The 25,269-nt window shown below is 41.3% G+C and overlaps 1 protein-coding gene across 3 annotated transcripts in view; it reads right to left on the reverse strand.

Annotated features, from left to right (window-relative positions):
* PDGFC (platelet derived growth factor C) overlaps positions 1-25,269 on the reverse strand; it is a 219,344-nt gene that overhangs the window by 14,831 nt on the left and 179,244 nt on the right. The gene's annotated exons all lie outside the window — the stretch shown is intronic.

Consider the following 25,269-nt stretch of genomic DNA (forward strand, 5'->3'; position numbering starts at 1 on the left):
CTGTAGTTAATGTAACTGATGTACACAGGATGCTAAAGTTGAAGATGGATATGTCCCATGTCCCTGTAATTCACTTTTGAGGTTATATCCTTTTATTTGTGCACATGGAAATATGTGCACATGAATATCAATTCATCACAGTGTTGAAAGGGAGAAAAACTGCAAACCACCTAAATGCTCATGTATAGAGCAATGGATTAAAATACACCATTTTAAAAGGCAAGCACCAGAAGGAGGTAATAATTTCAGGAAAAGTTCATTAAGAAGCACCCTCCTCCCCTCCCCAATTTTTAAAGTGGACTAAAAGTGGGGAGTGGTAGATTAGAACTGAAATCAAAACAGCCAAAATAAATACAGGAACAAATGCTCCACTTAATTTTTTTAATTTATCTATTTGTTTATCTGCAGAAGAAGAAGGAAAAGGAATAGTATGGAATAAAACATGTTGACTGATGTTTATTATAGTAATGTTTATAATAACAAAAAGTTGGTCACAATCTAAATTTATGATAGTGGAATAGTTAATGACCCTGCAGTCATAAACTGAAATAGTGGGACAGGCATTAAAAACGAGGCCCTCTAGCAAGATGTGGAGCAACCTAAATGTCCATCGACAGATGAATGAATGAAGAAGACATGGTACATGTATACGGTGGAATACTACTCAGCCATAAACAAGAATGAAATAATGCCATTTGCGGCAACATGGACGGACCTAGAGATTGCCATAGTGAGTGAAGTAAGTCAGACAGAGAAAGACGAATACCATATGACATCACTTATATGTGGAATCTAAAATATAACACAAATGAACTTACTTACAAAAGAGAAACAGACTCACAGACATAGAGAACAAACTTATGATTACCAAAGTGGAAAGTGGGGCGGGGGGGAGGATAAATGAGGAGTTTGGGATTAACAGATACAGGATATTAGATATAAAATAGATTAACCAACAAGGACCTACTGTATAGCACAGGGAACTCTATTCAATACCCTGTATTAAGCTATAATGGAAAATAATCTGAAAAAAGAAGATATATATATATGTATTACTGAATCACTTTGCTGTGCAGCAGAAATTAACACAACACTGTAAATCAACTATACTGCAATAAAAAAAATGAGGTCTTCTAGGATTTTTTTTATTAAAAAAGAAATGTCTAATATGTAGTAAATGACAAGAAATCCAAGCTATGTAAACACAGCATTATTATACCATGATTTCAACATACATACATTGAAACAAAACAAAGAAAAATCAAAGTGCCTGAAATGTGGAGTGTTCGTCTATAGTTTTAATGAGAATGGGTGATTTTCATTTTCTTCCTTATACATATCCATATTTTCAGCATTTTCTATAGTAAGTATGGATTCTTTCTAGAGATCAGGTAAAAATGATAACATTTGCTATAATTAAAAAAAACTATCCTATCAGCTCTTCCTTTTCATCCTCATAACTCAGATACAGGGCAGACCCTGAAAACGATGGGCTACATTTAGCAGTCTCTAACTTTGTCTCCCTGCCTTTACTCTTTCTTATTCCTTTTATTCTATGCTGCATAACCCTGGGTTAATCTACCTAAAATAAGTTATCGCTGATCACGGGATGAATTTGGACAAATGCCTAGAGTGATTTCTCATCTGGAAGATAAAATCCAAATTCCTCACCCTGCACTCAGGATCCTCACCACCTGACCTTCGCTCACCTTTCGCATCTAATCTTCCACTCATCAAAGACAGGCACATTCTGTGCCAATCAATCTAGTCTACTCACTGGCTGCTGCACATGCCATATTCCTCTGACCTTGACCTTGCACTCCTCCCCATGCTAATGTTGCTGCCCCGCTCCCATGGGCAAAACTCTCCGTCTTGTGATCCACATAATAAATCTTCACCATTTTTAACAGCCTTTCTTGAAACCCAATCCATCCATGAAACCTTCCCGAGTAACAGGGCCACTGCTTCCCCAAACACCTCAATTGGGTCAATCTGGAAAAGACCCTCTCCAGGCTATCCTGTGGACACATGGCTTGAAAAGCAGAGGGTACTCTGCCAAATCAGAAAAAAAGGGCGTCCATTCTCTGGGGCAGACCCAGCCCCTGCTGGGACTCATGGCTTTGTGGGTCCCGAGCCCCTCTTGCCCACGGTGGTGGTGGGGTTTATAGAGGATAATCAGCAGAAATGAATGTGGCACCTTTGGTCAACACTGATTTCATTCTTATTTTAAAGATCTACTTTCAATAATGTCAAGATTCTGGCTAAAATATTAGCACTAAGATGTTTTTCCATTGTTCTATCCAACTTTTAAGAGTAGAAAGCACATTTAATATATTCCTCTTTACTACCAGAATGTTTTTAATTGTCCAAGAAATGCAATATTGCTTTGATAGAGAGTACTATTGTGACTGATAAGTACAGTATGGATATAAATAAGCAATTCTCTAATAAACGTGTTCACTACTAATTTAACCAATTTGGTGAATATTGATTAAATTTATAATGTGAAAAACTTGATGCAGCGGTTTTGCAAATTTTTAAACTATAAGCCAAAATGTGTATGTTTATGTAAAGTGAAAAGAGTCAGCATTACTCAAAGGATAACTGAGTTATGACTGTGATGATACAAAACAAATCAAACGTGTCAATCTGCACACAGAGGGTAAGAGTAGAGAAAGCCTATACAAAAAGTATACAGTATTCATTAAAGTGTCAGAGTGCAGATGTATATTGTAGGCATGATATAAAATTGTTATTTATGCTCTGGGGTTGGCTTATTTTGCTTCCAAGTCTGTTGGAAACGTATAGAGCATTCCTTCAAGAACAATGAAAAGTTCCAACTGAAATGAGGACCCCTGAGATAAAGTTTAAAGTAGTTACACAGAAAAAGAAAAACAAAATAAGTCTGTAATGTTGGACAAACAGAATATGCCCATCTTGGGTTCAATGAAGTATCAGAATATCAATCCCCTCGAATGACAAAGGGGAAAAAAACAGCTTGGCAAATGTTACTGCATGCAGATAATTGGTTGATGTTATAAATCTCCACACTTCTAAATATTTAAATTAAAATAAGACAATGCTTAAAAAAGATAACCTCATACACACAGGCGCACACACAGCAGTTCCCACCCAAAACAGGAGGCGAGAATTAACTCACTTCCTCTGGATTCAAAGATTCAATCCCGGGACAGAACAGAGGAAGCAGTGCTTTTCTTTTTTAAGGGCTTCCTCATGACTGTCACCCACCCACTGGTTCAAGGAACAATCAAATTGTTCACTTTTGAAGTTCTGCTTTTCTAAGTTGTCTAAAGGGATTTTTCCGAGAAAAGGGGGGCAGTGGAAAAAAAAAAAAGTTAGAGGGAAAAATATCTTCTACTTTTTTGAAGCTTTAATTTCTCCTCTAACTAAGAACTCCTCTTTCTGGTACAAGCCTAGAGGCTTTGCTCTCATATTTAGTGTCTAGAAAATTCTACCAATACCTTTGCTGTGTAAAAGTACTTACGATCGGGCTAAGTGCCTCGAATTGAATTGGATTTGCCTATCCCCACCCCCCAGCTCTCTCAGTCGCCACGAAAATAGATGCTTATCACTAAGCTATGGGTTATGCTGGGTATTTAGTGGGTGCCGATGCTCAGAAACAAAAAGCAGAGCTTCTTGGCTTCTGTAATGCACATAGCTAACTAAATCAATACCCCTACTTCAGTAAGCCAGAGAAAAGCTTTTCTGCTATTCTCTTCGGTGTAGCAGCAATAACCTGGGCGGATAACCTAATCCTAGTCTAGACTCTTTTGGCTATATGACTTTGTAAGGACAGATCCTGAAAGAGGAGAAAAGAGCTCTGAAATCTCTATGCAATGAGTTGTCCTGTCAAACCATTTCTAGAATGTCAGGACCGTGTGTAATGATCCTATACAAGATGAGGTCTTTTTAATTCCTTGGTGAGGGTCGTTCTGAGGGGCAGCATGACACGAGCAAAGAGCCCTGACCACGAGTCGGGAAGCCTGCACTTACCCCTGACGCTACTACATCAGGAGAGGGAATTTCAGCAAATACTGTAACCCATGTGAGCCTCAGTCTTCCCCTCTGTGAAGCATGGCTGCTCGAACCCAGTGACCTTTAAGATTCTTTCCAGCTTTTACATTTAAGAATTCCATGTAATTGTGGGATACAAGAGGGCCCGTTTTCTCCACACCCTCGCCAGCACCTGCTATCTCTTGTCTTCTTGATGACGGCCATCCTAACAGGTGTGAGGAGATACCTCACTGTGGTTTTGACCTGCATTTCCCTGACGATGAGTGATGTTGGGCATCTTTTCATGTCCTGTTGGCCATTTATACACCTTCTTTGGAAAAATGTCTGTTAAGTTCCTCTGCCCATTTTATAATTGGATTTTTGTTTGGTTTGGTTGGTTATTGAGTTGTATGAGTTCTTTACACATTTTGGATATCAACCCTTGTCCAGTACTTGGTTTGCAAATATTTTGTCCCATTTCACAGGTTGCCTTTTCATTTTGTTGAGTGCTTCTTTTGATGTGCAGAAGCTTTTTTAGTTTGATCAAGTCCTACTTGTTTGATTTTTGCTTTGATTGCTGTGCTTTTGGTGTCGTTTCCAAAAAATCTTTATGAACCGTTAGTGGGAAGGTAACTTTGTCTAGCCACTATGGAAAACAGTATGGAAGGTCAGCAAAAAATGAAAAATAGAGCTACCATCTGATCCAGCAATCCCAGTTCTGGGCTTGTAAGAAGAAGAAATTTGTAAGAGGAGGTCCTTGAAAAAAGAGGAAATTTGGACACAGATACGCACAGAGGAAAGACCACATGAAGACACAGGGAGAAGGTGTTCCTCTACAAGCCAAGGAGAGAGGCCTCGGAAGAAGTCAATCCTGCTGACACCTTGATCTCCAACTTGCAGCCTCCAGAACCGTGAGAAAATGAATTTTGTTGTTCAAGCCACCCAGCCTGTGGTACTTTGTAGCAGCAGCCCCGGCAAACTAAAACATGCTGTCATGTCATGGAATTCCCAACTTCATATCGACCAGAGCGGCAAACGAAGGTTAATATTATACCGTGTCCATTAAGTCATTTAACAAACATTTATTAAAAAGCCCATCATGTGGGTGCTGTGAGAAAAACCGACCAAAATTCTTGCCCTTGGGAAGCTTAACCTTTACAAACCAAGTATTTTGTTTCACAGGAGAGACTTTTTCCCTTTGCAAAAACAAAGCCAAACTGAGAATTGGCTATTACGAATCACATAAGCAACTCAGCAAGGATCAAACAAATCCTGGTGAGTGTGGACCCTAAAAAGGGAACTTAATATGAAAGAATAACTGAAAAACAAACATATTTCTACTTTTATTATTGAAACATAATGGGCAGCCCATGTGTTTGGACAAAGTAAGGGCCACGATGAATCGGTGTTACAAGCTCAAGACAGCAAGTAAGTTTCTCTGTTGACTTCTCCAGGTTCATTTAAAAAATCAACATCTTAGTGGTTTTGTATTTTCTTATGGCTACTTAGATACCTTCTGCATTAATTATCATCTTCTTTTTTAGAAAAAGAAAAGCTGACTTCCTATTTGGAATAGTACTATCCGAACTGCTTATAATTCCACAATAAATACCCAGCTTGAGAAAACCGCAGCTTGCCTTTCTATTAGTATTTCTGTGGTGAGTGCAAATTTAGAAATATAACATTGACAATGAACCTTCCCTGGACAAATACACACACACCAATGTTTACCTTGAGTAGCATAGCAACTGCTGCAAAATGTTTAGGGCCTACGGAGATTTATGCTGCAGCTTTCCTAGCCAAGGCACACAGGACATTTCAAACTGATAAGGGGGCTTCACTTCATTCATACCTAACAGAAGGGTTAGGAATGCGGATTAGGTTTTACTGTTGTAGTTACTAAAAACAAAAGAACAACAAAGTAATCATCCAGGTGTGGGAAGAGAAGAAAAAAGAAAAGTTCAGCCTCGCAGCCTTGCTTTACATCACTTTGAAAGGTGTCTCCAGTCTCCGTTACACCATGTCAAGCTGATATATTGAATATAGGGCTGCCTTTTAAAGAGCTTAAGAAGCAGACGGGGCCTGCAGACAAAAATTTCTGCCAGGAACGTCTGACGGGCAGTGCCGCAAAGACACGAGAATGCTCTGGAACAATTCATTTAAACACCCTTCTTCCTCCTTTCCCCCTGCTCTTATCTGAATCTGTCCCAAAAGTTATCTGGGTTATGTTTTTAAATGATTTTAAAGCCAGCAAAGAAAATCAGATGCTTGCATTCCTACTCCAGAACAGATGTTTTAATACTGTGTGGGTGAGGCAGATTATATATTTAAGTGAGAAATCCTAGGGAAAGTGGCCAAGTGTATTCATGTCGTGTCTCAACACTGAGCAGCGCTTACTCAGAGAGCATGGCAATGGAATAAACCTTGATTTGTCTACACAGCTGATCCCAGCGACCAACCGTCCAGGCTGAAAAGGGAACCATGTTTACCCTCCAGCACTTAAAAGCTGTCACGTCAAGGCTCAAAACTGAAGCTGAGCTTCCCGGAGTTTCAGGGTTTCAGGCAAACCCTGAGTAGCAGCTGTGTTCTGTCTGGGCCCAAATATGGGAAAAGAGATGGCTAGCTTTGTTTAAATTTCAAAAAAAAAGCCGAATGGTTATGTTATAAGCACAGTTTCTTACTAAATTAGTGGATGAGACTCTTACCGGCCCAGTGTTCCTATCGGTGCGAAACTTGAGAACCGCTGCCATCTGACTAGACTTACAAATTACAGCACCATTACCCCAACTCCTCCCCACCTAAAGTTCCTGGTCTGAGGTCACCCCAGTTAAAGGGTGGGAGGTCTCCTGGAAACCAGCGCTTTCCCGAGACAGCTGACTGCGGGCTGGTGAATCAGAGTCAACACACAGAGTTTTCCACTTCCTAGGTAAAACTGTGAATTAGCAGTAATGATCCAGACTGAAAGCTAGGATTCCATGGGGCAACTAAATAACACGGCACCGAGGACTTTTTCCACAATGGCATCTGCGGGCGAAGCCAAAATGAAGGGTTCTTTCCTACTGAGATTTTTAAAAGGATTCCTCTGAATCAAAAAATGTGACAGGCCCTAAAAAGCTGAGACAACATCTACAGCTACTAGCGTTTGACGACAAAGCACCACGCGACTTTTCCCCTAATCTTGTTATATTGAATGCTTGCGGATTTGCTTGGTTTCAGTGCTCAAGAAAGGACCCACAGGAAGGCACTTCACAGGAAAGAGAAGGTGAGCTAAGAACTGTTAGAAGAAAAACACGCCTTCCCCGAAACACTAGAATTAATGTGCACCTCAAACCGTAATCCTTAAGGCTCTTTCTTACAGAAATTTCTCTTGCAGCTCCATATTTATTCAATGCATCATTTAACAGCCACTAAGGGAAATTTTCGGAATGCTTTGTGGGGATCTAGCTGAGAAATGGCGCCTGTATTGGTTGATATTTTCAATTATCTGTTCAATAAGCTTAATAGTCAGGTAAGACCCTCAACCTCATTCAGATTTTATATGGGTGGAAGACTTTATTTTGGGCAAGAAACAATAGTATAAGTTATTTATTTTAATTTTTATAAATTTATTTATTTACTTTTGGCTGTGTTGGGTCTTCGTTTCTGTGCGAGGGCTTTCTCTAGTTGCGGCAAGTGGGGGCCACTCTTCATCGCTGTGCGCGGGCCTCTCACCATTGCAGCCTCTCTTGTTGCGGAGCACACGCTCCAGACGCGCAGGCTCAGTAGTTGTGGCTCACGGGCCCAGTTGCTCCGCGGCATGTGGGATCTTCCCAGACCAGGGCTCGAACCCGTGTCCACTGCATTGGCAGGCAGATTCTCAACCACTGTGCCACCAGGGAAGCCCCAAGTTATTTATTTTAAAATGGCCTGCCAATATAACGAGTGTGAGCTAGTAGCTGAAACTGGGCGTAGTAATAAAAAATCCCTCAGAAAGTTACTTTGAGGGGTAAAATGAGATAATCTAATGGAAATAATCAGTGTGTACGTAAAGTATGAAGGTCCCCGGTGACACCCCACCCCTCAAGGCTGAATCTAAGAGTCCATTTTCTGTCTCCATGACGACACCAGGCTCTGCAGACTTGCTTCCCACTTGGAGAGATGCTTCTCCTTAGCTGTGCTTGCTGGGTCCACCCCACCTCCAGTCTGTCCATGCTTGGACCTCATCTATCTTCTGTCTGCGTTCCTTCCTTTAGTGACCTCAGAGTTTCGAGGCACTCCCTCCAACTTACACACTACCACCATCCTCCTCTCTGTAACCTGTACCCTGTGCTTCCTCAGTAGATGGACCCCATCGTGTGGAGTTGTTCTTCACTCCTCTCCTGTGCCTTCACCCCGCATCCCACCTTATCTCGGCTCTACCACCAGACTAGGGTTAGAATCTGTGATCATCTGATTTACAGTAAGAAATATGGATTTGGTCTTCATCCTGTTTCTTCAGAGTTCCTAAAATCCTTGGAATTGCCGAAGTGATGAGAGCAATAAGGGTGTCTTTTGTGGTGTTAATGAGATGACTCTTGGCCGCACCTAAGGATGGGGGCTGTTTGCCAGGAGAACCAACCAGGTGAGAAGGGTTTGAACTTTCAAGTCTCTGGTCACCCCTTCTGCCCCCGTATTCCCCCCCCCCCCACCCGCCATGCCCCTTCAAGGAGGCAAGAGGAGCAGGTGGGTGAATCTAATGCCAATGGCCAATGATTTGACCAATCAAGCCTATGTAATGAAGCCTCCATGAAAACCCAAAAGGACGGGGTTCAGAGAGCTTCTGGGTTGGTGAACACGTGGAGATTTGGGGAGAGTCGTGCCTGGATGGGGCACAGAAGCCTGGAGCCCTTTCCCCATATCCCACCCTGCACATCCATCTGCCTGTTCTGAGGGATATCCTTTTATAATAAGCTGATAATCTGGTAAGTAAAATACTTCTCTGAGTTCTCTGAGCCATTCCAGCAAATTAATGGAATCTGAGGAGGGGGCCATGGGTCAGAGCACAGGTAACAACCTGGATTCATGACTGTCAGCCGGAATCGGAGGGGATTGTTGGAACCTCCCATTTGTAGCTGGTGGGTCAGAAGCCCAGGTAACAGCCGGGGCTTGTGCCTGGTCTCTGAGGCTGGGGGGGAAGCAGTCTTGTAGGACTGAGCTCTGTTACCCTGAGGGGTCTGAGTTGAGTGGAAGGTGGTTCCCCCAGCTGGTGTTGGGACATTGCTGCCAACACTGAACTTGGTCTCGGGACACCCCGAAGAGGATCTGAGCGCTTTTCACCACTTCCACTGCTACCATCCTATCATCCAAGCCACCACCTGCAATAGCCTTCTAGCTGGCCTCTCTGTTTTCTTTTGTCTTTCCCTTTGTTGACTGAATTTACACAGTTCTACGCCAGATGGTCCGTAGGGTATAGTAAAAATACTAATTTTTAAGTTTTACTTTTCCAGAAATATATATATCTGCTTTTAAACATTATACTTTTGCAAAACAGCCTTGTTTGAAAGATGCTATAGATTACTCACAGTGGAGCCCAACGGGAGAGGTCTGTACAGATTCCATGAACCTCTGTACACTCCTTACGCCTCCTGAAATCTGCTCCTCCCCTCCCCTCCCCTGGCATCCTTCCTTCCATCGGGTGGAAGGCACTCCCCAGCCCTCCTGCAGAAAGCAGATGATGGAAAAGATGGTCTCTTCTTCAAAGTAGGGGAGCCATACCCACCGGCCGAAGAAAATGGAGCATTTGCATAAATTACACAATGAACACTTCATTTATGTGTTTCTCTGTAGGGATCAATGTTTCAAGCAGGGATGATACTACCTACCTCAGAAAATTGTTTAAGAATTAAGTAAAACAGTATCACTAAAAATTTTAATAAACAATTAAGCCTTGTACAGACTTAGGAATTATCATACACATTTTTAACTGTACATTTCATCATCCCCACTATGTCAGTTTTACTCAAGATAAACAATTATCTTTAAAAGTTTAGTTCCTGGGGACTTCCCTGGTGGCGCAGTGGTTAAGAATCCGCCTGCCAATGCAGGGGACACGGGTTCAAGCCCTGGTCCGGGAAGATCCCACATGCTGCAAAAAAACGAAGCCTGTGCACCACAACTACTGAGCCTGCGCTCTAGAGCCCGCGAGCCACAGCTACTGAGCCTGTGTGCCACAACTACTGAAGCCCGGGCACCTAGAGCCCATGCTCCACAATAAGAGAAGCCACCACAGTGAGAAGTCCGCGCACCGCAAGGAAGAGTAGCCCCCGCTCGCCACAACTAGAGAAAGCCTGCATGCAGCAACGAAGACCCAATGCAGCCAAAAATCAATCAGTCAATCAATTAATCAATAATTATAAAATTTAGTTCCTGATTTATGTTCTTTTGTGCTGTATGGAGTGACATTAGCTATTTAGTCCATGTTCATTGATACCCCGCCCAACATTCCTATAACACTGACACAGCTTTCCCTGCACCACAGGGAAGCCCCTTGTTCAAACTTCTTTCTCTCCTAAAACAGATTTATATTCAGTAGCTGTTCTGGGGAGTGAAATGGGCATTTTAGAACAACAAGTTCGGTAAATGCAAGTCTAGGTATGTTCATGGCCATGAAAAACTCTATGCTGAGAAACTTAAAAAAAAACCATAATAATGTTCATAACTAACATCTCTAGTTTTCAGTTTTCTGAATTCATAGTCCTTGCCTAAAAAGTCTTTAAAGGAAATGAGACAAATAGAAACCTCACCAAAAGCACAGGATTTCACTAGTCAGGCCCACTGTGTAACTGTATCTTAACTACACTGTATGGCATTGTATTAAAACAAACTTCTATAAAGTAACTAGTCAGCATGCAGTGTTCATGTCAGCCATGGAGGAACATGAAGAACAATTATTTTATGGAGTGTGAAGTCATTGTCTTTCGTAATTTTAATCGCTCCGTGACATTCCTATTACGCTACAAAGTCTTCAATGACTGTCCACACATCCCAACATCTCCAAAAAATAAAAGTATAAGCAGTTATATGTTCTTTCATCATGTTCTTTAGCGCTGGTCACTGCACTAAAATGAAATTGTGTCACGTGGTCAGCATTCTGGGCAGGTCAAAAAAAAAAATCACACAAGGCGAAAAAAAAAAATTTTGTGAAAAGTTGCTACCATCATCCCCAAATACACCTGAGATGTCTTTTCCTTCTGTTGATATAAGCAAGACATGGCTTTGAAAATAGGGGCAGATGAAAGTAACATCGCTCTGCAACCTGGACGACTCAGGTGCTTGCAGGAAGTGATGGAGACAAACAGCCACTGAGCTTCTGATGGGCAAACCTACGCTCGTGGGTAAGGACTGCAGCAGCGTTTAAAAACTAAGTGCCGAGAGAGCAATTGACTCTGCCTGAACAAATCAGGGGAGACTACAAAGAAGAGATGAAAGTTAACCTAGAGCTTAGAGAACAAGAAAGCACTTAGATGAGAAGGAGGGGCACTTCGGATATTTACAAAGAACCTGAACTGGGAAACAGAAAGGTGTTGGGTTAAAAGGAAGAGGAAGGGCAGCAGAGGTGTTGCCATCGGGCGGGAGAGCAGGTGGTGGAGGGTGGAGAGACAGACCGAGATCGGGTAGCTGATGGAGAAGAGGGAAAGCGGGGAAAGGGTCCTGCATGACCTCAAGTGCTTCCAGCTTCAGAGAGTGGGCTGCCCATGACGTACCTCTCCAGGGTGCACTAAACAGGTGAGGATGGAAGAAAGAAAGCGTTCAGGTTGGGGCATTTGACGGCGAGGAGTGGTGGGGTGTGGACACGGCCACCCCCCCACCCACCCCCGACATCACATATGCAGGACTGGCCATCGATGGAAACTGACAGTTATTCACAGGTATATGTTGGTTACAGCCATGGACTAAGAGTGCAAGAAAAATGAGAAGACGATCAAGGGGAGGACATCGGGATTTCCCAGCACTGAGCTGTGACGCTGAGGCGGGGGAGCTGGCACTGGTTCCCAGGATACAGAAGTCACAGGGGCTGAAGGGGCCCTGAGGCGCCAGTGGTTCTGCAGCGAGGGAAGAGAGATTTGACAAGTGAGATGGGCAACATTAAAGTGATGGAAGGCCAAGGAGAGGGACGTTAAGAGGCCACTGTAGTCACTAAATAGGTGGCCTTCTGTGTCCTTGGATTTACTGACCTTTCACTGAAGTAGGTAAGGAAGAGAGAGGGCCTTCCAGGGAAAGGAGCATCGATGCAGGAAGTGAGGAGAACTGGATTCAGTTGGACAGTGAGAAAAAAGAAGAAGAAAGAATAGTGGATTTATGGGAAGGTTGATTAGAAGAGGGCTTAATAGAATAAGGGGAGAAATCTGTGGGTATCTCCAATCAGAATACAAGAGGCCTAATGAAGAAGAGCAACTTGAAGACAGAAGAATTCATATCCACTGCAGGTAGAGAGAGGGCAAGAATATCCTTCCCATAAACCACAGGGAAACAGAGTAAAATGTCACAGCATCTCTGAAGGACAATTTGATGGTATTTTCTAAGATCTTGTAAGTTTATATTCAGAAATTTATCCTAAGGAAATAATCAGAGGTACAATCCAAGGATTTTTTTTGTAGCAATATGATTAGAGAAGAGTAAAATCAAAATGAAATAAAAACTTCAATGTTCATCAAAGGAAGACTGTTAAAAATGGGATTATACTGTATGTATGACCAACGGTCCGTCATACTGCCAGTACTTTTCAGTGTACATAGAACAATGTAGAAATGAGCTCTAACAGCCTAGGGATAAGATTGCCCCTATGAGCTAAACTGTAAGGCAAACAATAATTGACATCACACATAGGCTGAGAGAGAACAGGCAGCCTGAGATCTCCTTCGTTGTTCCCTAATTTAAGATTAATAAACATCTAAAAGTAGACTCTCTGGGGACTTCCCTAGTGACCCAGTGGTTAAGAATCCGCCTTCCAATGCAGGGGGTGCGGGTTCGATCCCTGATCAGGGAACTAAGATCCCACATGCCGCGGGGCAACTAAGCCCGTGCGCTGCAACTACTGAGCTCGCACATTCTGGAGCCCGCATGCCGCAATGAAAGATCCCACATGCCGCAACTAAGATCCGACGCAGCCAAGTAAAGAAAGAAAGAAATAAAAAGAATCCTTAAAAAAAAGTAGACTCTCCGGTCATCACCCTGATAAGCAGGGTACCTCCTGGATGCATTTATCGTCCTGAACGGGAGCAGGAAGGGGGTTACTGGACAGTTTTGTCTGTGAGAGTGGTTGAGAGTGTGATTCTAAAAAGTGCAACAATCACACGGATACAGAAGGTAAAACTCTTCCAACCAGAGTCAACTAACGGGGTTACTAAAACAACCAGTAGATTTCTGCACTAGAATTTCTAGACTACTCAGGAGAGGCCAAGTCACAGTTGAGTTTATTAAAGTTCAAGGTAAATGTATAGATATCCTCCCACATTGTTTTCTTTGTCTTGTCCTTACCCTGCCCCTCTGCTCTGCCGTCCTTTGCTATAAGCATCCTGTGCTCTGGAACCATCTTTACACCCTTCACCCCTACCTTGCTCCCTAAAAATCCTCATTGTTTCAGCTGACTTCAGAGAGAGGACTGAGGGACTAAAACATGTAAAAGTGTTAGTAAAAGCTAACACTTTTACTCTATAAAAATTAGATGCATCCACAATTAAGAGCATCTTAATTATGCAATTAAGATAATACATATACTCATTCAATTATTTTTATTCGCTAATTTGGGCAGCCCTAGTTGGAGTTTCAAGCAAAGGCGTGTTATTATTTGAATATGTTTGAAAAGGGTCATACCCACTGCTGTGCTGAAAGCAGACTTCAGGAAGGCACTTAGCAGGTAATGCCAGTGAAATCCAAATGGAAACGTTAAGGAGGCACGTGGATGTACAAAAAAGGGTTTTAGCTGAGACACAGGGGCTGGATGTTTACATTTTGGAGCCAATGGCTTCCGGATTGTATGAAAAGCCACGCGATGGGCTGAGCTTGCCGAATGAGTGAGTTTTGATGAGGAAGAGGTAAGTATCATAGCTTCCAAGCCTGGATAGAGAGGTCCTGATTAAAGAAAGGGCATGACCCTAGGGATACTCCCATAATTCCATGTCCAAGGAGGAAGGAGGAAGCAGTACAGGGAACTGAGTTAGGAGGAAACTGGAACGGGTGTTAACGCGCTAGAAAGCAGGAGAAAAAGTGTTCAGCGGGAAAAGATAAAGGATCAGCTGTGTCCAACACTGATGACAGGACTGATCAGAGAATCGGACACTCGATTTAGCAATGCCTGTACGACAGCATTTTATATGGGGCACTCCAGCACCCTCAGATTTTGGTCCCCGAGGGGGTCCTGGAAGAAATTGCCCTGGACCCTGAGGGACGACTGCGTGCGTTCTTTGGAGACGTTTCAGGTGTGATTTTGGTAGAGGGCGGGGTGAAAAGCTTGAGGAGGGTGGGTTTAGCAGAGAATAAACACAGAGACGGCAAACACAAAGGTAGTTGAGAGGAGCTGCTGACCGGAGCGCAGACGACAGGATTGGGAGTGGCAGGGGGACGTGGGATCGGGAGAAGGACTGCTTTCTAATATAGGAGAAATAACAGCCTACTTGTGTGCTGAGGGACGTGGGCCAATAAAAGGTCAAAAACATTAAGATGGTGCAAGAGAGAAAGGGGGGTGCGGGAGCCCCCCGAGAAGACGAAGACGAGAGGGAGGGGTCAGGCCGGCACGGGCTCCCCAAGGTCCCCCCCAGGCTGCAGGAAGGAGGGCCAGGTGGGTAAAGGGCACGATGAGAGCTCGTGATTGCTGGTATTCTCCTCGTGAAACAGGAAGCAAAAGCATCTCCTGAGAGCGAGGACAGAGGGAAAGATGCTCAAGCTTTTAAAAGAAGATACTGTCCAGTGGAGTCGTGGAGAGTGGGACGCAGGACGGACAAAGGTGTAGAACGATTGCCCAGCAACACAAGAGAAATGTGTGAATCTAACCTAAATGCAGAGATTATCGTACTGAGTGAAGTCACTCAGAAAGAGAAAGACAAATACCACATGACATCACTCATATGTGGAACCTAAAATATGACACAAATGAACTTATCTGCGAAACAGAAACAGACTCACAGACACAGAGAACAGACTTGTGGTTGCCAAGGGGGAGGAGGATGGGGGAGGGATGGAGTGGGAGTCGGGAATTCGCAGATGCAGACTAGTATATATAGGATGGATGACCACCAAGGTCCTACTGTAGAGCACAGGAAACTACATTCAATATCCTGTGATAAACCATAATAGAAAAGAATATGAAAAAAATATATACACGTATAGCTGAAGCACTTTGCTGTACAGCAGAAATTAACAAAACATTGTGAATTAACTATACTTCAATAGAATATTAAAATAAAATAAAATAAAATAAAAGCACCATCAGTCAGAATGACAACAGGGTTTCCTTCCTGGACTCCATGAAGGGCGTGGGGCATGATCTTGTGGTTGGGTGTTTCCAGAGCTTTCTTACGTCAGGTGCATTTGCCAAAAGTCACCAGTAAGGGGTCAAAGTAGGCACACACTGGGCTGATACGGGTGGAGACCAGCCCGGAGCAAACACTGAGCAGAGAGGACACAAAGAAGCGGTTAACTCAGGGAAGAACGTCACGGGTCCAGAATCACTGCCCCGTCCCAGGTGCCCTGAGCTTCAGAATGCTGTCGCTGAGGCCCTTTAAGAACTTGACTAAGATTCAACAAAGAGTCGAAGCTTATCTATTTTAGAGATTTTTAAAGACAAACTGATACAAGAAGTTTTTATGAAAACATACATTTCAGTATCAGAAGCTCAGCCAGGCCCAGACTCCTTAATTGAATTAAGCATCTGGCTAATTTAGTCATCACTGTGAATTCAACGTTACCTCTTATTCAATGTGAAAAAATGCTGAAATTCAATTTCTAATTTTAATCATTTTCTAACCAATTCACTTCAAAGAAGGGTATCTGGTTAAAAGTATTAACTTCATGGCGAGCTTGAAACTTTGAACATAAGCAGTATAATTTGAGATAAATCAGCTTTAAAGACTTTCACTTAAGTCTGATCACATGAATATTCATGCAGTGAACACGATGCCACTTTTTTTTTTCCTGTGTTTCACAAATGGTTACTTTAAAACGATTTATCTTTCTAAATGTCTTTCCTAGTCACTGATGTGGAAATGCTTTCCTGCTTCTGATGATTTTATGCAGAATATATGGAAATAATTATACAGTGGTCCCAGCAAACCTGTGGTTTAGATGCGCTGATCAGCTGTCGTTTCAGCTTGTGCTACTGCAACTCACAGGCTAGGAAGTGGTTAGTTTTGTTCTGGGGTTGAAAGTATAGAATTATATATTTGTTGACGCTGGGCTAACCTCTTTCTTTGATATTCAGAGCATGGCATAATCCTGTATCCAGAAACTGAGTGAAGCAGTTTCTCAGAGAACTTTGGAAATACTTGGGTTTTACTGAGTGCACTACTGCCACCTGAAAGCACTGATTTCCTGTGCTAGCCAAGCTGGATGAAGTCGGTCAGATGTGAGGTTTTCCCTCTAACCCAACACAGAGTGCAGACAGAAAAATGTAGGAATCTTAAACAGCAGTCCAGAAAAGAAGTTTTTCTGATTTCACTAAAGAGTAATGTACAAAATAAGGGTAAGGCCCATACTTCTTCACAATGATGTACACATAGGCGTTTAAAAATATTTATATAAAATTTTACGTAAGACAAGAGACTCAGAGAAACCAAAAGTATCTACATGGGATGGGGGTACAAAGGTTGGTTATGAGTACAAAATACATTACAATCACCAGAAGGCTGTGGGCTTTTTGCAAGCTCTTCATGGACATAAGTACACACACACGCACACCATCTAGAACCACTGACGTTTTTCTCACTGAAAATTAGGTCACTTGAGGCATGACTAACAAAACAGAGGAACTGAAGAAGCTGAGGCTTTATAGCATCTGGAGCAGTGAATATAGGAGACATCACTTAAGACTGGAAAAGATATTTTGAGGCAACACAGCATCATGGAAAGAACATGGAATTTTGAATCCAAAAATCTAGGCATGGACCTGGATCCACCCTGTATTATTTGTGGGTGTGATCATTAGCAAATTATTTATTTTCTCTGTGTTTTAGAGTATTTGTCTATGTGCCAGGGATAATAATAATACATCAGCTACCTAATTTACTGGGTTGTTTTGAAGCGCAAATCAGATAATGTGCATAAGTATATTTCATAAGCTAACAGGTGATTATGCATTACTAGTGATGGAGAAAGTCATAAAATTATTGCATGCAGTTTCAAAGGAAAGATTAGGACCAGTAAGAGGGAGTTAAGAGAACAAAGAATTTTGCTTAATATAAAAAAGAAATTTCTAAAAACAATACTGTTTAAAAGCAGAGTGGCCTCAACAGCTTAAAAGACAATGAATTCATAAGTTTTGCGTCAAAGTCACAAAGTCATTTTGTTTGGGAAACAAAAAATTTTTGAACCAGATGGAAGTTATGCAAAATTAATATATAGGGGTCTTCCAAGTTTGAAACTCTATGAACTTGGTTAGACTAAAAATATTCAAATATTAATAATACAAAGAATCTTTGCCCTAAGTCGGCCACCAGGAGCCATTGCTTTGTGTCCTGCAAATCCTACCCACCCCAAACTTTCTAAATAAAAATACTAAGTTCAAGAAGTAAGCACAGGAATTTGCACCAATTATTCATTGAGATTTTAAAAATCACAGCTACCTGTGTTAAAATAAACATGTTAATGCATGTAAAAGTATTGTGTGACTGGAAACTTACATGATATTAACCTCCGTATAGATACCATGGTGCTTTACTAAGAAATGAGCAATTCAGTTAATTAACAGGGTAGGAACTTGGACATTTTTATATTACTTCATATAGCCTGAATCTTTTTTCCTGTCTCGCTTTTAAACTTTAGTTCCTACGTAAGCATCAGTCTCACACCTTGAAAGTGACAGTGATTTCTTGGGCAAGCCACCAAGGTTTTTCCCAGGATCAGCATTCTGAATGCGCCCAGGGCTATGCCTCCCTGGCTTCATGCTGCAGGACTTGCTTTATTTGCAACAGAATACAGAGGCTGGCATCCTTCCAGCCAGTGCTACTCACGACGCTGCTACTGGCTATCATGGGAACACCTTCCTGCCACCAGAACACCCATGAAAGATGATATTTATCACTCATTCATCCGCTTAACATTTTGGAGTGCTTTCTATGAGCCAGGTACCCTGCTAGGAAGAGAGACTACAATAGCGACTAAGACAGTTGTGCAGGGCAAGGCATTTAGATGAACTGTAGTGATCCCTGCAAAAAAAAAAAAAAAGTAGAATTATTATGGTTTACATTCAATTTGTGATACCATAAAAATTAATAAACAGAAACCTCACGGTATATGCCCAGTAGTGGGATTGCTGGGTCGTATGGTAGTTCTATTTTTAGTTTTTTAAGGAAGAGAGAAAACCATAATTCAAAAAGAGTCATGTACCAAAATGTTCATTGCAGCTCTATTTACAATAGCCAGGACATGGAAGCAACCTAAGTGTCCATCATCGGATGAATGGATAAAGAAGATGTGGCACATATATACAATGGAATATTACTCAGCCATAAAAAGAAACGAAATGGAGGTATTTGTAGTGAGGTGGATGGAGTTAGAGTCTGTCATACCGAGTGAAGTAAGTCAGAAAGAGAAAAACAAATACAGTATGCTAACACACATATATGGACTCTAAGGAAAAAAAAAAAAGGTCATGAAGACCCTAGTGGCAAGATGGGAATAAAGACACAGATGTACTAGAGAATGGACTTGAGGACATGGGGAGGGGGAAGGGTAAGCTGTGACAAAGTGAGAGAGTGGCATGGACATATATACACTACCAAACGTAAAATAGATAGCTAGTGGGAAGCAACCGCATAGCACAGGGAGATCAGCTCGGTGCTTTGTGACCACCTAGAGGGGTGGGATGGGGAGGGTGGGAGGAAGAGAGATGCAAGAGGGAAGAGATATGGGAACATATGTATATGTATAACTGATTCACTTTGTTATAAAACAGAAACTAACACACTGTTGTAAAGCAATTATACTCCAATAAAGATGTTAAAAAAAAAAAAAAAAGAAACCTCAATTAAAATCGAGTCACAAGGCCGGAAGAAGGAAGTCTCATGCCCTATAACTAGCCTAGCCCAGCAAAAAGAAGAGGACTCCCCGGCTCGCCTGGCAAGAGCTCAGCCAATGAAAAGCCAAGACACTTCGGAACTCTCGGCTCGTCCAATGGTCTCTGGGCTTACTACAGCCCTCCCAGCTTCCTGTCCCCTCTTTAAAAGAGGTCTACTCTCCTTGCTGTGCAGGGACCTGCGTGTGCCTTGCCAAGGTTGCAGAACCCCAGTTGCAATTCTTTGGTCATCCCAAATACATCCATTTTTGCTGCAGAACTAAGGAAGTCTCATGCCCTACAACTAGCCTAGCCCCACAGGAAGAAAAAATCTATTTGTTTTAGATCAACAAAACATTTATAAGGAACTTTGAAATTTAAAAATGACCACATTGAGTTTGACGTGCCTTTAAAACATCCAAGCCAAGAGGCCTCGAAAATGAATTTTCTTTTTTATCAAGAGTATAGTAACAACAGCTTTAGGAAAGCAAAAAGCAAAACAGGAAATAATTTGAAAAATGAAACAAAATGACCTAATAAGTAAGGGTTAGTTAAAATAAGGCTTGAGTTCTAAAGAATTGACTCACATGTTGACTGAGGGAAAATCCACTAAATACAAAGCAGTGCCAACAAAGATTTTATAGCAGTTAAATAAATCTTAAAAACAAAGGTTTACGTATTAATTATTTAGCTTTAATTATTAACTATTATGTAATGCCCAACAGAATTGTTCTAAAAGTAGTAAAGTATGTTAGTAGCAGTAACTTTACACAGATGCAATACAAAGGCAAGTCTTAAAACATATTAAAAATGTGCATTGGGCTTCCCTGGTGGCGCAGTGGTTGAGAATCTGCCTGCTAATGCAGGGGACACGGGTTCGAGCCCTGGTCTGGGAAGATCCCACATGCCGCGGAGTGGCTGGGCCCGTGGGCCACAACTACTGAGCCTGCGCGTCTGGAGCCTGTGCCCCGCAACGGGAGGGGCCGCGATAGTGAGAGGCCCGCGCACCGCGATGAAGAGCGGTCCCCGCACCGCGGTGAAGAGTGGCCCCCGCTTGCCGCAGCTGGAGAAAGCCCTCGCACGAACCGAGGACCCAACACAGCCAAAACTAAATAAATAAATAAATAAAGTAGCTATAAAACGCAGCTTTAAAAAAAAAAAAAAAAAAATGTGCATTCACTACGTGGTACATATAGCTACGGTAGCAACAATGTAATACCCTGTCTGTCTTGGGCCTGAAAGCCTAATCTCCATTTGGCCATCAACTTTCAAATCTATTCTAGGAAGGCCTGGAAACTTTGATACGCCTAATGAAACCCTCCCGTTTATTATTCATAGAGATCAAAAGGGGTATGTGAAAAGCAGTTTCACCATGGTTAACATCTGTAAATATTTCCTCTCAATCCCAAGGGTCAAGAAAAAAAGTCTAGCATCTTTGCCCATACTTAAAACAAATGTGACAAGAGACTGAAATTTTTAATGTGTTCTCAAAAGTAGAGCATTGATAGGAAAATGATTCAGTAAGTATTAATATCTGTATGATTTAGATATGGATAAAAGATTGAAAAAATACAGATTTCACTGGAGCCATAATCCAAATATATAAAGAAAAACACCATTGTTATGAATACAACTTACTCAGAGCAAGAATAAAATGGCAATGTTGTGGGATGCTTGAGACAATTTGGAATTGAATTAAGACCTAAAAGTCATACTCCATGCAAAATATTTTGCTTTAATTATTTAGCATTACATAAGACATTGTTCTAAAAGTAATAAAAGATGTTAGTAACAGACACCTTACACAGATGCAAGACAAAGGTAAAAACCACAGAGCAGAAGATTTAAAAACAAAAACCAACCCATCAAAATTAGAAAAACTCAGATGAGCAGGGAAACAGAAGAGCACACATGAGCAGAGAAATATTTTGAAACTAAAGCATCTTCCAAGCAAAATGTCTCAACTGAGTGACAAGTTATTTTTACCAAAAGCGCTTTATCTTCAAGCAGAAGTGTCATTAATACACAGAGAGTAAATACCATGAAAGGCCCCATTTCATGTCATGTGCACAGCTCAGGAAGCCCAGAGACCTGTCTAAACCATGAAAAACGGTGCTTTCCAAAACCTTTCATCTGCGTTTCCAGTTGGACCGTGGACGGCACAGAGAACTAATTCAAGCCCCATCTTCATGAGTCGGCCCTGAGACAGCTTCCCATCCCAGCTCCAGCCTCTGCTCTGGTGTCACTGAAAACTCACAGAGAACTGCAGCGTGTGCAAGAAGCCATGTCCTTCCCCCGTGCTGATGGCCGTCGGCACCAAACAGTCGCGGGGGGCAGGTGGGCCCCAGACTGCTGATTCAGAAACTGCTAAGTGAACCCTAAATTCCTGCACTTGAAGATGGATGAGCTCTTCAAAAGCCAAGCGCGGAAGCAAACTAAACCAATAGTGCATCGTCGCAAACAAGCTGTGCATTTAAATACCGTGGACTACAGGCAAGCATTCAATCCATAGTTCCTATCGTCACTCAGGTGTCAGTACAATTCTGAGAAGTCACCATCAAGCACAATCTCCCAAAGGAGTAACTTTTCAACGGGTCAACACTGATGAAAGACCTTGAGTCTCCGTTTCCCAAAATCCATGGTACGTTTTGCAGGGGATCATGGAAAGCGTTCTTTAACATCAATTTTGGGGATTTTAAGAATGAATTCTTACATATTTTAGCATAATATGGTACTTTCCCAGGAAGGTGAGTAAAATGGTCCAAAGCCCTACTCTTCCATCTAGAAATGATGCATCCTTTACAATCGAGGCCAGATTTCTCCAACTCAAGTTGTGACGTGTTTAGTGGGTTGTGAAACTGATTTAGTACATTTAACTAGCATTCTTTAAAAAAAAGAAATGGAAGGCCAAAAAGTCGGGTTAACTTACAGAAGAGTTGAAAAACAAAACGAAACAACAACAACAACAACAAAATGGCATTTTCCCAAGTGAGGAAAGAGTGAGAAAGTATAGACAAAATTCTGAAATACTAACTTTGAAAATAACAAAAGTCAAGCAGTTGTTTAGGATAAGGAGCATTTAGGAAGAGGAAAGAAAGAGAGAAAGAGAGAAAGAGAGAGAAAGAAAGAAAGAAAGAAAGAAAGAAAGGAAGGAAGGAAGGAAAAGAAAGGAAGGAAGGAAGGAAGAAAGAGAGAGCGAAAGAAAGAAAGAAAGAAAGAAAGAAAGAAAGAAAGAAGGAAGGAAAGAAAGAAAGAAGGAAAGAAAGAAAGAAAGAAAGAAAGAAAGAAAGAAAAAGAAAGAAGGAAGGAAGGAAGGAAAGAAAGAAAAAGAAGGAAAGAAAAAGACAGTAAGAAAGAAAAAGGAAGGAAAGAGGGAGGGAGGAAAAGGAAAGCCTGATCCCCCTTTACTTTGGTAAATATCTAATATTTTTCATAAGCTCTTTTACGTTTTCAGTAAGATAAAAACATCTCTTCCTAAATCTTCGTCGGGAGTTCTCTATAGAGGATATCTCACTAGTCGGAAACTCACTCCTTCAAACTAAGTAACTTCCAGATGCCATGCTCTTCTCTGCAGCTTGAAAAACAGCAAAGCTACATCACAGGAAAAATTACGGAAGAGAATAAAAATGCGTTAAATGTCTAATTTGTGCCAGGCGTGTTGTTCCCACTCTGACAGCCATACGAAGACACAGTTACCACCTACATTTCTACTGGCCACAGTCATTTACTTTACAATTTCCCAATGACACGCTATCAGGCAGTGTCAATATCCAAACTGAACAAAGGATGAGAGTCCTTATCGTAACTGACCTTCACTCAACTGGCCTCCTGGTTTAGGTAGCTTTCCTGTCACGCAAAGCACGCCGACCGATGACGTCCACAACTAAATGAACGCTCCTGGCATCCTTTCTGCTCTTTCCAGTTGGATTCTACACCTACCAAGAGACAGCTGTATTGTTCCCCAAACTACTTCTATCAGTAGTACCTGTTACTGTAATGCTCCTTATTTAAATATTATGTAACCCAATCAAACAGAGCAGTTGTCTCTTTGCAAACTTAGGTAATTGGGAAGGATTCCATCCAAAATGAGTTACTATACAAAGTTGCTATTCAAGTAGGTATGAGAGAGAAAACGAACATTTAGGAGGGAAAAACCACACAACAGCTTAGTGGAATTCTGCACTTAGATTGCATTGAAAGCTACCTTTGACTTCTCATTTTTTACTTAAAGACATACAAACTGAAAGTCAACATTAAGTCATTACAGCTATGATTTTTGAAAGAAATACAACAAGTTTCCAAGTAGCATATCCTTACTTAAATAAAAGGTCTTGGCTTAAATAAAAAGTAGTGAAATTAAAATTAAATGCTTACAGGATAAACAGCAAGGTCCTACTGTATAGCACAGGGAACTATATTCAATGTCCTGTGATAAACCGTCATGGAAAAGAATAGGAAAAAGAATATGAAGAAGTTATATATCTATATCTACATATCTATATGTATAACTGAATTACTTTGCTGTACACCAGAAATTAACAGAACATTGTAAATCAACTATACTTCAATAAAATAAATTTTTAAAAATTTAAAAATTTAGAAAATTAAATGCTTACAGAATATGTGTATCATTGTTAGGACTCTCCTTCTGAGCTCAACTAATGGACGAGCCCCCAACGCATTCAGGAGCTGCATTCCACAGAATTCTAAAATTTAAAAATACCTGGAAAATATCACATGTTACTATATCTTGCTTTTGTAATAGTTTAACTTTTACATATTGTACAGTTACATTTACTATGTAAATACTCCCACATACCATACCTGTTGGAACCGCATTATACAGATTTCGCATGAGAAGAGACCTAGTAGCACTGAAGTCATCAATCTCTTCTGGAGAGATGAAGGGCTTTTAAAGCAATCAGTTCTGAATCTTGACATCAGTTTAAAGCTATAGATTATATCTTGAGCTCTCAGCATCCTAAAACTTCATTAATCTCTGTCTCAGAGGCAGCAGACCCTTATTCATGGATTTATTTATAGTGACTATTTACGTTTCATACGTTCACTCTGAATCCCACATCCAGAGGGGTGATTTGTGGTATTACTTTTGATTTTATAAGCTTTAATCTATGATAGATGTTCCACTCTACAATGCTGCAAAAACGGTTCTGCACCACACTACAGAGTTTCAGATGAAGATCATAAGATCACCTAGTTCAGAACAGAAATTCTTCTCACGACCGAAGCTGACGTTCTGAAGCCATTTCGTGATACAAAAATATGTGCTCTTTCTTGATTGAGCCATTTTTAAAACTGTCTATTAATCAAATGCCCTTTTAGCTTTTATTTCTAAAAGTCTTTTCATATAGCACTTTCACGTAATACCTACTACAGTGTTGTGTATTTTCAGTCAAAAATTCCTTCTTGAGGTCGGTGGGCTGTAACAGTGTCACTTGCTAAGTTGTGACATTGTTCCATGTACCGTCATGCACGAAGCTACCCTTGGGGAAAACCAGGTGAAGGGTGTACAGGACCTTTCTTACAGATGAATGTCAATGTACAATTATCTCAAAATAAAATGTTAAAAAAGTTCTTACTGAGCAAAAGTTGATTAGGGGATATCACGTACTATGGTTGAAATTCATGGTTTGACTATCATTTTTTCCTGTTTATTTGCTCTGAACCTTAGGCAAGCTGCGTTCTTTCTGGGCATGCTTCCTCGCAGTTGAAATGGGAATCATTTCCCATAGTTATTATAAAGAATAAGTGAGGGAATTCCCTGGCGGTCCAGTGGTTAGGACTCCGTGCTTTCACTGCCGGGGCCTGGCTTCCTTCCCTGGTTGAGGAACTAAGATCCCTCAAGCTATGGTGTGCAGCCAAAAAAAAGACACGAGATGACATATATCAAGAATCCAATACAGTAGCAGATGTTACAGAAATGGTTCGTACTACGATTATTCATGTCGGTAGACTGGAGTTTTTTAAATCAGCTTGATACAAAATTACAGTTAAAATACAAAATTCCATTT

Source organism: Balaenoptera ricei, chromosome 5 (assembly GCF_028023285.1).
Source record: "Balaenoptera ricei isolate mBalRic1 chromosome 5, mBalRic1.hap2, whole genome shotgun sequence".
In the NCBI taxonomy this organism is placed as follows: domain Eukaryota; kingdom Metazoa; phylum Chordata; class Mammalia; order Artiodactyla; family Balaenopteridae; genus Balaenoptera; species Balaenoptera ricei.